The sequence below is a fragment of the Oncorhynchus keta genome, chromosome 24 (genome assembly GCF_023373465.1).
Source record: "Oncorhynchus keta strain PuntledgeMale-10-30-2019 chromosome 24, Oket_V2, whole genome shotgun sequence".
Lineage (NCBI taxonomy): Eukaryota > Metazoa > Chordata > Actinopteri > Salmoniformes > Salmonidae > Oncorhynchus > Oncorhynchus keta.
The window spans coordinates 9,975,540-9,986,363 of record NC_068444.1 but is presented as its reverse complement, the minus strand read 5'-3'; the positions used below and the strand labels follow the sequence as shown (position 1 = coordinate 9,986,363).

General features: G+C 42.4%; 1 long non-coding RNA gene across 1 annotated transcript; it reads left to right on the top strand.

Annotated features, from left to right (window-relative positions):
• Positions 1-978: 978 nt before the first annotated feature.
• LOC127911490 (uncharacterized) lies at positions 979-10,179 on the top strand. The gene is made up of 3 exons (XR_008078728.1): positions 979-1,287; positions 7,635-7,869; positions 9,504-10,179. It is a non-coding gene; the product is annotated as an uncharacterized LOC127911490 (long non-coding RNA).
• Positions 10,180-10,824: the final 645 nt, after the last annotated feature.

The window sequence follows — 10,824 nt, the reverse complement described above, 5'->3', positions numbered from 1 at the left end:
GGCTTCTACTGTAAAGGAGAGGCTCATAAGGGCTCTTTGAGTCAGCGGTCTGGCAGAGTGCCACAAACTCGAGCTACCTCTCACGCTCGTTCACGTGAGAGGTAGCTCCCATTCCATTGCTTTTCTACAGACAAAGGAATTCCCCGGTTGGAACACTCCAGCACACTCCAGCACACTCCAGGACACTCCAGCACACTCCAGCACACTCCAGGACACTCCAACACACTCCAACACACTCCAGCACACTCCAGCACACTCCAGGACACCCAAGACACTCCAGCACACGCCAGGACACTCCAGCACACTCCAGCACACTCCAGCACACTCCAGCACACTCCAGCACACTCCAAGACACTCCAACACACTCCAGCACACTCCAGGACACTCCAACACACTCCAATGCACTCCAACACACTCCAGGACACTCCAGGACTCTCCAACACACTCCAGCACACTCCAGCACACTCCAGGACACTTCAGGACACTCCAGCACACTCCAGCACACTCCAGGACACACTCCAGCACACTCCAACACACTCCAGAACACTCCAGCACACTCCAGGACACTCCAACGCACTCCAGCACACTCCAGGACACTCCAAAACACTCAAGGACACTCCTAAACATCCATGAACACTCCAGCACACTCCAGCACACTCCAACACACTCCAATAATCTCAGCATTGCTCTCACCAACTTTATGTAGCCTTAAAAAGTAGACTACAGACAAGAGAACACAATATAGTATGCTATACAAGACAAGAACAGTATTGTAGCCTATAGCCCAGTGGTTCTCAAACCAGTCTTCGGGGACCCCCTGATGTTTCACAGTTTTGTGGTAGCCCTGACCTAGCACAACTGATAATTAGTTGACTAATTGAATCAGGTGTGCTAGCTCTGGAATAGTTAAAATACATGGCACGGCAGGGGGTCCCCGAGGAGATGTTGGAGAACCACTGCTCCAGCCTACTATGTGGTCAGAGATGTTCAGGCTAGCCTAGCGTAGCATGCTAATTTGAAATATTAGGCCTTCATTTTCTCCTCAGGTTGTCAGCTAAATACAGCTTCCTAGCTTGGCTAGCCACCAAATATTCTCACCTAACTGCCCCTGGCCCCACTGGTCCCTCCAAAGCCATCTTTAATTAGTCCTATGCTTTAATTTGTTTCCTTACAAGGCCTATTTTGCTGCTCCACCATCCGTCAGAAAATAGGAAAGAAAAATATGAGGTGTTTGGGGACGGCATGGCATTCAAAGCAAGGTGACTCCCTACCGGACGTGCACACAAGGTAAGAATGAATTAATTGTCCATAGTGCCATGGCCATCACCAGCTGGCTGGGACAGTCTGAGCTCTCCCAGTTAGGGAGTCCACAGAGAGGCCTTCATGGCACAGCTGAGTTTGTCTTGTAAAGGTGCAGCTGTCCAGAACATGACGGCTACAGCATTAGCAGGGCCATTAAGAGCTGTAGAACATTTCCAGGGAAACGATTTGAAAAATGACAACCCCTGGCTACAGTGAGGTATTAATTATACTCAGCACCCCATGGCAAATAGCGCTTTCTAAAACGGTTGGGAGGACAAAGGGCTGCCTTGTTTTCTGTGCTCTCGCTCTCGTGCTCATTCGCTCTCTGATCGAGCATTTAATATGCAGGAATGAAAAAAAGGTACATGTGCTTGGACAGGTAACACAATCCTTTGTAACCATGTGACAAAGTCACTTTGTCACTCAGAGCAAGGGTTGGTGAACCTCTCTGGGTAAGGGTTGGTGAACCTCTCTGGGTAAGGGTTGGTAAACCTCTCTGGGTAAGGGTTGGTAAACCTCTCTGGGTAAGGGTTGGTAAACCTCTCTGGGTAAGGGTTGGTGAACATCTCTGGGTAAGGGTTGGTAAACCTCTCTGGGTAAGGGTTGGTAAACCTCTCTGGGTAAGGGTTGGTGAACCTCTCTGGGTAAGGGTTGGTGAACCTCTCTGGGTAAGGGTTGGTGAACTTCTCTGGGTAAGGGTTGGTGAACCTCTCTCTGGGTAAGGGTTGGTGAACCTCTCTGGGTAAGGGTTGGTGAACCTCTCTGGGTAAGGGTTGGTGAACCTCTCTCTGGGTAAGGGTTGGTGAACCTCTCTGGGTAAGGGTTGGTGAACCTCTCTGGGTAAGGGTTGGTGAACCTCTCTGGGTAAGGGTTGGTGAACCTCTCTGGGTAAGGGTTGGTAAACCTCTCTGGGTAAGGGTTGGTGAACCTCTCTGGGTAAGGGTTGGTGAACCTCTCTGGGTAAGGGTTGGTGAACTTCTCTGGGTAAGGGTTGGTGAACTTCTCTGGGTAAGGGTTGGTGAACCTCTCTGGGTAAGGGTTGGTGAACCTCTCTGGGTAAGGGTTGGTGAACCTCTCTGGGTAAGGGTTGGTGAACTTCTCTGGGTAAGGGTTGGTGAACCTCTCTGGGTAAGGGTTGGTGAACCTCTCTGGGTAAGGGTTGGTGAACCTCTCTGGGTAAGGGTTGGTGAACCTCTCTGGGTAAGGGTTGGTGAACCTCTCTGGGTAAGGGTTGGTGAACCTCTCTGGGTAAGGGTTGGTGAACCTCTCTGGGTAAGGGTTGGTGAACCTCTCTGGGTAAGGGTTGGTGAACCTCTCTGGGTAAGGGTTGGTGAACCTCTCTGGGTAAGGGTTGGTGAACCTCTCTGGGTAAGGGTTGGTGAACCTCTCTGGGTAAGGGTTGGTAAACCTCTCTGGGTAAGGGTTGGTGAACCTCTCTGGGTAAGGGTTGGTGAACCTCTCTCTGGGTAAGGGTTGGTGAACCTCTCTGGGTAAGGGTTGGTGAACCTCTCTGGGTAAGGTGGGTATGACTCTGAAACAGGCATGTTGTTAGAGACTGTGCTCTTTGATGTGGAAGCAAAGCCTGATATATATTTTGTTGTTTGAAACTAAATGGAAATGTTGGTAACAAAAGACCACTTCGTTGTTTGTGTGGACCATAGATATCCTATAATTATTGGATTTCATACATAATTATATGGTGGGAACCTGCAAGTTTCTTCTCCACTTTCTTTATATTTATAAATAACAGACATTAAAAAAAATATCAGCCCTTATTATATGAAACAAACATCTCAATTTGTAACTGAACATAAAAAAGTGGTAACAAAAACCTCAGTAACCAAGTGTTTAATTACATTTTTTTTATTTAATCTTTATTTAATCAGGAAAAGCCCATTGAGACCCAGGGTCTCTTTTTCAATGGAGACCTGGCCAAGAAGGCAGCAACAATCAATACATTACAGAATTAAAACACACAACAACATGGTCCATCCTAAAGAAAAGTATTTACACTCCTCTGTAATATCCCGTCAATATTAAAAATGTATTTAGTGACACTAACATATCTAGATGAAGCAGGGATTGTAGACTATTCCACGTTTCTGATGCACAGGCCGTGAAGGCAGTCTTGTCTAATACTGTAAATGTCCTGGGGACTTTAAGTAGCAACCACCTAGCAGACTGGGTTTGGTTACTGTTTGTGGTGAAGGAGACCAGACTACAGAAGTAAAGAGGGAGCTTACCCAAAAGGTATTTGTAGATGAACACATAGTTGTAACATAACATAACGTACTGGTAACATAATCCTCAGTAACCAAGTTGTAACATAACATAACGTACTGGTAACATAATCCTCAGTAACCAAGTTGTAACATAACATAACGTACTGGTAACATAATCCTCAGTAACCAAGTTGTAACATAACATAACGTACTGGTAACATAATCCTCAGTAACCAAGTTGTAACATAACATAACGTACTGGTAACATAATCCTCAGTAACCAAGTTGTAACATAACATAACGTACTGGTAACATAATCCTCAGTAACCAAGTTGTAACATAACATAACGTACTGGTAACATAATCCTCAGTAACCAAGTTGTAACATAACATAACGTACTGGTAACATAATCCTCAGTAACCAAGTTGTAACATAACATAACGTACTGGTAACATAATCCTCAGTAACCAAGTTGTAACATAACATAACGTACTGGTAACATAATCCTCAGTAACCAAGTTGTAACATAACATAACGTACTGGTAACATAATCCTCAGTAACCAAGTTGTAACATAACATAACGTACTGGTAACATAATCCTCAGTAACCAAGTTGTAACATACTATAAAGGACTGGTAACATAATCCTCAGTAAGAAACAAGGCAGCCTGACGTACCGCTGTTAAATATATACTATCCCCTTTCCAATGTGTCATCAGTCTGGCAGCTATTGATCCTGTTGAGGCCGGTAATTATCCTCACCTTATTTGCTGTTACAGTGTATGTAAGGAAAGCTGCAATACCAAAAAAATAAAAAGGTGCCTGTCTCATTTAATTGCCGGTTCAGTTGTGCCAGTCGTAAAATTGACTTAGTGCTTCGCTGTGAAAGATGAGCCATTGTATTATACATTTACACCATGGAGCTGTTGCTAGAGTTCTGTGGGGAGCTATAAGGGGGAGTAAGGGTCAGGCGTGGGCTAACCCAGTAGTAGCCATGTGTGGGGGAAGGGTGGAGACAGACCCAGGGCAATGTTTTTTTTCCCCCATGTCACAGATTAAACTGGTAGTCAGTTTACATAGTGGTTGTTTTAATCCCATCATAGCTAGTAGCTGCTGCTTTTTGAAAAGCTGTTTGGTAATGACTTAAATCTGCTCATTCTTTTAACTGGGGAATTAATTTGCAGTGTTTCCATTATATCACTCGTGGGTTAACTCATCTGACTAGGCACCTTCCTAATTAAAATCACAGGTTGTGTAGTGCATATAGGTCCCCCCAGTGACTACACCCAATAATTGGTCATAGTCTAAACTGTGTTCAGGAGTTGTTTACTGTGAACCTGGTGAGAATGGACAGCTCTATGTTTCGACGTGTATACAGTTTATGGATATACAGCTGAAGTCGGAGGTTTACATACACCTAAACCAAACACATTTAAACCCACTTTTTCACATTTCCCGACATTTAATCCTAGTAAAAATGCCCTGTTTTAGGTCATTTAGGATCACCACTTTGTTTAAAGAATGTGAAATGTCAGAATAAGAGTAGAGAGAATTATTTGTTTCAGCTTTTATTTCATTCATCACATTCCCAGTGGGTCAGGAGTTTACATAAACTCAATTAGTATTTAGTAGCATTGCCTTTAAATTGTTTAACTTGGGTCAAATGTTTCGGGTAGCCTTTCACAAGCTTCCCACAATAAGGTGGGTGAATTTTGGCCCATTCCTCCTGACAGAGCTGGTGTAACTGAGTCAGGTTTGTAGGCCTCCTTGCTCGTACACGCTTTTTCAGTTCTGCCCACAAATGTTCTATAGGTTGAGGTCAGGGCTTTGTGATGGCCACTCTAATAACTTTACTTTGTTGTCCTTAAGCCATTTTGCCACAACTTTGGAAGTATGCTTGGGGTCATTATCCATTTGGAAGACCAATTTGTGACCAAGCTTTATCGACATAATCTTCATTTTTCATGATGCCATCTATTTTGTGAAGTGCACCAGTCCCTCCTGCAGCAAAGCACCCCCACAACATGATGCTCCCACCCCCGTGCTTCATGGTTGGGATGGTGTTCTTCAGCTTGCAAGCCTCCCCCTTTTTCCTCCAAACATAACGATGGTCATTATGGCCAAACAGTTCTATTTCTGTTTCGTCAGACCAGAGGACATTTCTCCAAAAAGTACGATCTTTGTCCCCATGTCTGGCTTTTTTTCTGCCGGTTTTGGAGCAGTGGCTTCTTCCTTGCTGAGCGGCCTTTCATGTTATATCGATATAGGACTCGTTTTATTGTGGATATAGATACTTTTGTACCTGTTTCCTCCAGCATCTTCACAAGGTACTTTGCTGTTGTTCTGGGATGGATTTGGACTTTTCGCACCAAAGTATGTTCATCTCTAGGAGACAGAACGCGTCTCCTTCCTGAACGGTATGATGGCTGCATGGTCCCATGGTGTTTATACTTGGGTACTATTGCTTGTATAGATAAACATGGTATCTTAAGGCGTTTTGAAATTGCTCCCAATGATGAACCAGACTTGTGGAAGTCCTCAATTATTTTTCTGAAGTCTTGGCTGATTTCTTTTGATTTTCCCATGATTTCAAGCGAAGAGGCACTGAGTTTGAAGGTAGGCCTTGAAATACATCCTCAGGTACACCTCCAATTGACTCAAATTATGTCTAGCCTATCAGAAGCTTCTAAAGCCATGACATCATGTTCTGGAATTGTCCAAGCTGTTTAAAGGCACAGTCAACTTAGTGTATGTCAACTTCTGACCCACTGGAATTGGGATACATTGAGTTATACGTGAAAATTTCTGTCTGTAAACAATTTTTGGAAAAATGACTTGTGTCATGCACAAAGTAGATGTCCTAACCGACTTGCCAAAACTATTTGTGGAGTGGTTGAAAAATGAGTTTTAATGACTCCAACTCCAAGTGTATGTAAACTTCTGACTTCAACTGTACATACTCAATAGCCTTTCAGTTAAATATATTCTATACAATTATGTTAACAAAGAAAATTCTTGTCAATTAAGTTATTGAGCAAGACTCTAAAACCGGAATCTGTCAAGAAGAGGTGGAGGACATAATGCATTTGTACTGGTACTGTTCGACAGTGGGCTTATTTGATCTACAGTTTCAAGGCTGGCTTTCCCATTACGCCTTCAAACTACATATTAATCCTCAGCTCATCATCTTGGATGACCTCTATGTCCGTTGTCCTTCAATGAACAGCACAATACTTCTGCTTGGTAAAATATCTATATTCAAAACATGAAATTGGATATCTCTTAACACCCAACCGTTTTAACACTTTGTTTGACACAGATTCATCCTTGAAAGTACAAATGCTATTATGAATCAGAAAATTCATCAAAGAAAGTGGGAGAAGCTAAGTAAGGGGGAGTGTTGGGCAACCCTTTTCGGCATATTTCTTTGACTAATTTGCCTAGATTTCCATTGAACAATATTAATTAAAGCAACTACATGTTTTTATAAGGGCAAAATGTTCCGTATGCCATGGAATGTAAGCTAACAATGTTTTGTCCTTATTTATTTTTGCATCAGGCTACACCATGGCATTGCTGATAATTGTCTTGTCCAAATGTGTTGTATCGTGTGTCTGTCTGTTTAGGTATTGTCATGATCATTGTCCTCAGCTCTTATTGTTGTCTTGTCAAATAAAAATGATAATAAAATAAACATATTTTCCTGTTTCATATATTGTTCCACACACTAAGGTTGGAATAACATTGTGAACATGATAACGGTCTTTTAGTGTAAGACATTTTTCAAATTTTAGCCTTTTTTGGTAGGATGGAGTTTTGTCCTGCTTGGTGACATCACCAGGCTGTAAATGAGTTAATAGACCAATAAGAAAGAGTTCTAAAACTCACTGCCAATTACAGCTAATTTTGCGTTTTCACCCTCCCCACTCAGACCACTCCCAGAGAGTCCTAGCAAAATTATTGCATGAGAAATTTTTCTTTGCTAAGAAGCTATTTTTTTAAATTTTTTATTAATTTAAAACAATCGCAGTAAGATACTTACGCCTCTTCATCCTCAGGAGGCTGAAGAAATTTGGCTTGTCACCTAAAACACTCACAAACTTTTACAGATGCACAATCGAGAGTATCCTGTCGGGCTGTATCACCGTCTGGTACGGCAACTGCTCCGCCCACAACCCGCAAGGCTCTCCAGAGGGTGGTACGGTCTGCACAACCCATCACCGGGGGCAAACTACCTGCCTTCCAGGACACCTACACCACCCGATGTCACAGGAAGGCCAAAAAGATCATCAAGGACAACAACCACCCAAGCCACTGACTGTTCCCCCCGCTATCCTCCAGAAGGTGAGGTCAGTACAGGTGCATCAAAGCAGGGACCGAGAGACTGAAAAACAGCTTCTATCTCAAGGCCATCAGACTGTTAAACAGCCACCACTAACATAGAGTGGCTGCTGCCAACATACAGACTCAAATCTCTGGCAACTTAAATACATTTAATAAATGGATTTAATAAAGGTATCACTAGTCACTTTAAATAACGCCACTTTAATAATGTCTGCATACCCTACCTTACTCATCTCATATGTATATACTGTACTCTATACCATCTACTGCATCTTGCCACACGGCCATTACTCATCTCATATGTATATACTGTATTCTATACTATTCTACTGTATCTTAGTCTATGTATTACTCATCTCATATGTATATACTGTATTCTATACTATTCTACTGTATCTTAGTCTATGTATTACTCATCTCATATGTATATACTGTATTCTATCCTATTCTACTGTATCTTAGTCTATGTATTACTCATATCATATGTATATACTGTATTCTACACTATTCTACTGTATCTTAGTCTATGTATTACTCATATCATATGTATATACTGTATTCTATCCTATTCTACTGTATCTTAGTCTATGTATAATATAATAATAATATATGCCATTTAGCAGACGCTTTTATCCAAAGCGACTTACAGTCTCATGTGTGCATACATTCTACGTATGGGTGGTCCCGGGGATCGAACCCACTACCCTGGCGTTACAAGCGCCATGCTCTACCAACTGAGCTACAGAAGGACCATATCATATGTATATACTGTATTCTACACTATTCTACTGTATCTTAGTCTATGTATTACTCATATCATATGTATATACTGTATTCTATACCATCTACTGCATCTTGCCACACGGCCATTACTCATCTCATATGTATATACTGTATTCTATACCATCTACTGCATCTTGCCACACGGCCATCGCTCATCCATATATGTTCACTGACTTCTTTACTGTTGTTTTTGTATTCGGCATTTCACTGTGGGGTCTAGACCTGTTGTATTCAGCATTTCACTGTAGGGTCTAGACCTGTTGTATTCGGCATTTCACTGTGGGATCTAGACCTGTTGTATTCGGCATTTCACTGTAGGGTCTAGACCTGTTGTATTCAGCATTTCACTGTGGGATCTAGACCTGTTGTATTCAGCATTTCACTGTGGGATCTAGACCTGTTGTATTCAGCATTTCACTGTGGGGTCTAGACCTGTTGTATTCGGCATTTCACTGTGGGATCTAGACCTGTTGTATTCAGCATTTCACTGTGGGGTCTAGACCTGTTGTATTCAGCATTTCACTGTGGGATCTAGACCTGTTGTATTCAGCATTTCACTGTGGGGTCTAGACCTGTTGTATTCAGCATTTCACTGTGGGATCTAGACCTGTTGTATTCAGCATTTCACTGTGGGATCTAGACCTGTTGTATTCAGCATTTCACTGTGGGATCTAGACCTGTTGTATTCGGCATTTCACTGTGGGATCTAGACCTGTTGTATTCAGCATTTCACTGTGGGGTCTAGACCTGTTGTATTCAGCATTTCACTGTGGGATCTAGACCTGTTGTGTTCAGCATTTCACTGTAGGGTCTAGACCTGTTGTTAATTCTTATTTTCAATGACGGCCTAGGAACAGTGGGTTAACTGCCTTGTTCAGGAGCAGAACGACAGATTTTTACCTTGTCGGCTCGGGGATTCGATCTTGCAACCTTTCAGGTAAGAAATCCAACGCTCTAACCACTAGGATACCTGTCTCTAACCACTAGGATACCTGTCATTAACCACTAGGCTACCTGTCTCTAACTAGGATACCTGCCGCCCCAAGTATAAGGTAGTCGTTGTGAATTTGTTAGATTACTTGTCGCTCTGGATAAGAGTGTCTGCTAAATGACTTAAATGTAAATGTAAATATTACTGCACTGTCGGAACTAGAAGCACAAGCATTTCGCAAACACTCGCATTAACATCTGCTAACCACGTTTATGTGAACAACAACATTTGATTTGAGTTGAGAATCAGCTCTTCCCCACTCTTATCCCATTGTCTTAGGCCTGCTCCATCCACCATGAGCCATACAAGCTAATCAGCACTCACTACCTCATACGCTTTACTCTAGTCCTCCCATCTCGCTCTCTCGCTCTCTCTCGCTCTCTCTTGCTCTCTCTTGCTCTCTCTCGCTCCCTCTTGCTCTCTCTCGCTCTCTCTCGCTCCCTCTCGCTCCCTCTCGCTCTCTCTCGCTCTCTCTCTCGCTCTCTCTCTCTCTCGCTCTCTCTCTCTCGCTCTCTCTCTCGCTCTCTCTCTCTCGCTCTCTCTCTCTCTCTCTCTCTCGCTCTCTCTCTCTCGCTCTCTCTCTCTCTCTGATGTGATAATATGTGTGAACTGAAATGTTTTTTTTTTCTCCTGAAGGGGGCTTTTAAATGTTTGATTTGCATACTCTAGAGAATTATATTTGATGGGCTATTTGATTTCGACTTGCCTAGTTAAATAAAGGTTACCAAAAAAACCATGTATATATAATAAATGTAATTTCATTTTATAGCACTGTTAATAACGGCATCATAAATGTGACATATGATCTGTTGTCAGAATGGGGATGATGGCTGTGTTAGCAAGGGGCTTGTCTTGTATTGCGATGGGAAGGGTATAACGTCAGATGATGGTGAAGAATTTCAATGATTTAATTTCATAGCATATTGAGTCTCAAATGTACAGAATACTATAATGCGGTCTGGCAATAGAATATCATATGCACTTTGGTACAAATACAGTACTATCAACTGAACTGATGAAAGAGGCTTATAGCCTACTTTAAAATTCTGCTCAAAGCCAGCTCCGTCAGTATTATATATAACATGTCAATTTCTCTTAAATAGTCATTTGTGAGGTGTATTGTGAAGTTTCTCCATTGCATTGTATGGGGTGTTTTATATGGGGCTTTGCTTTCATTTACC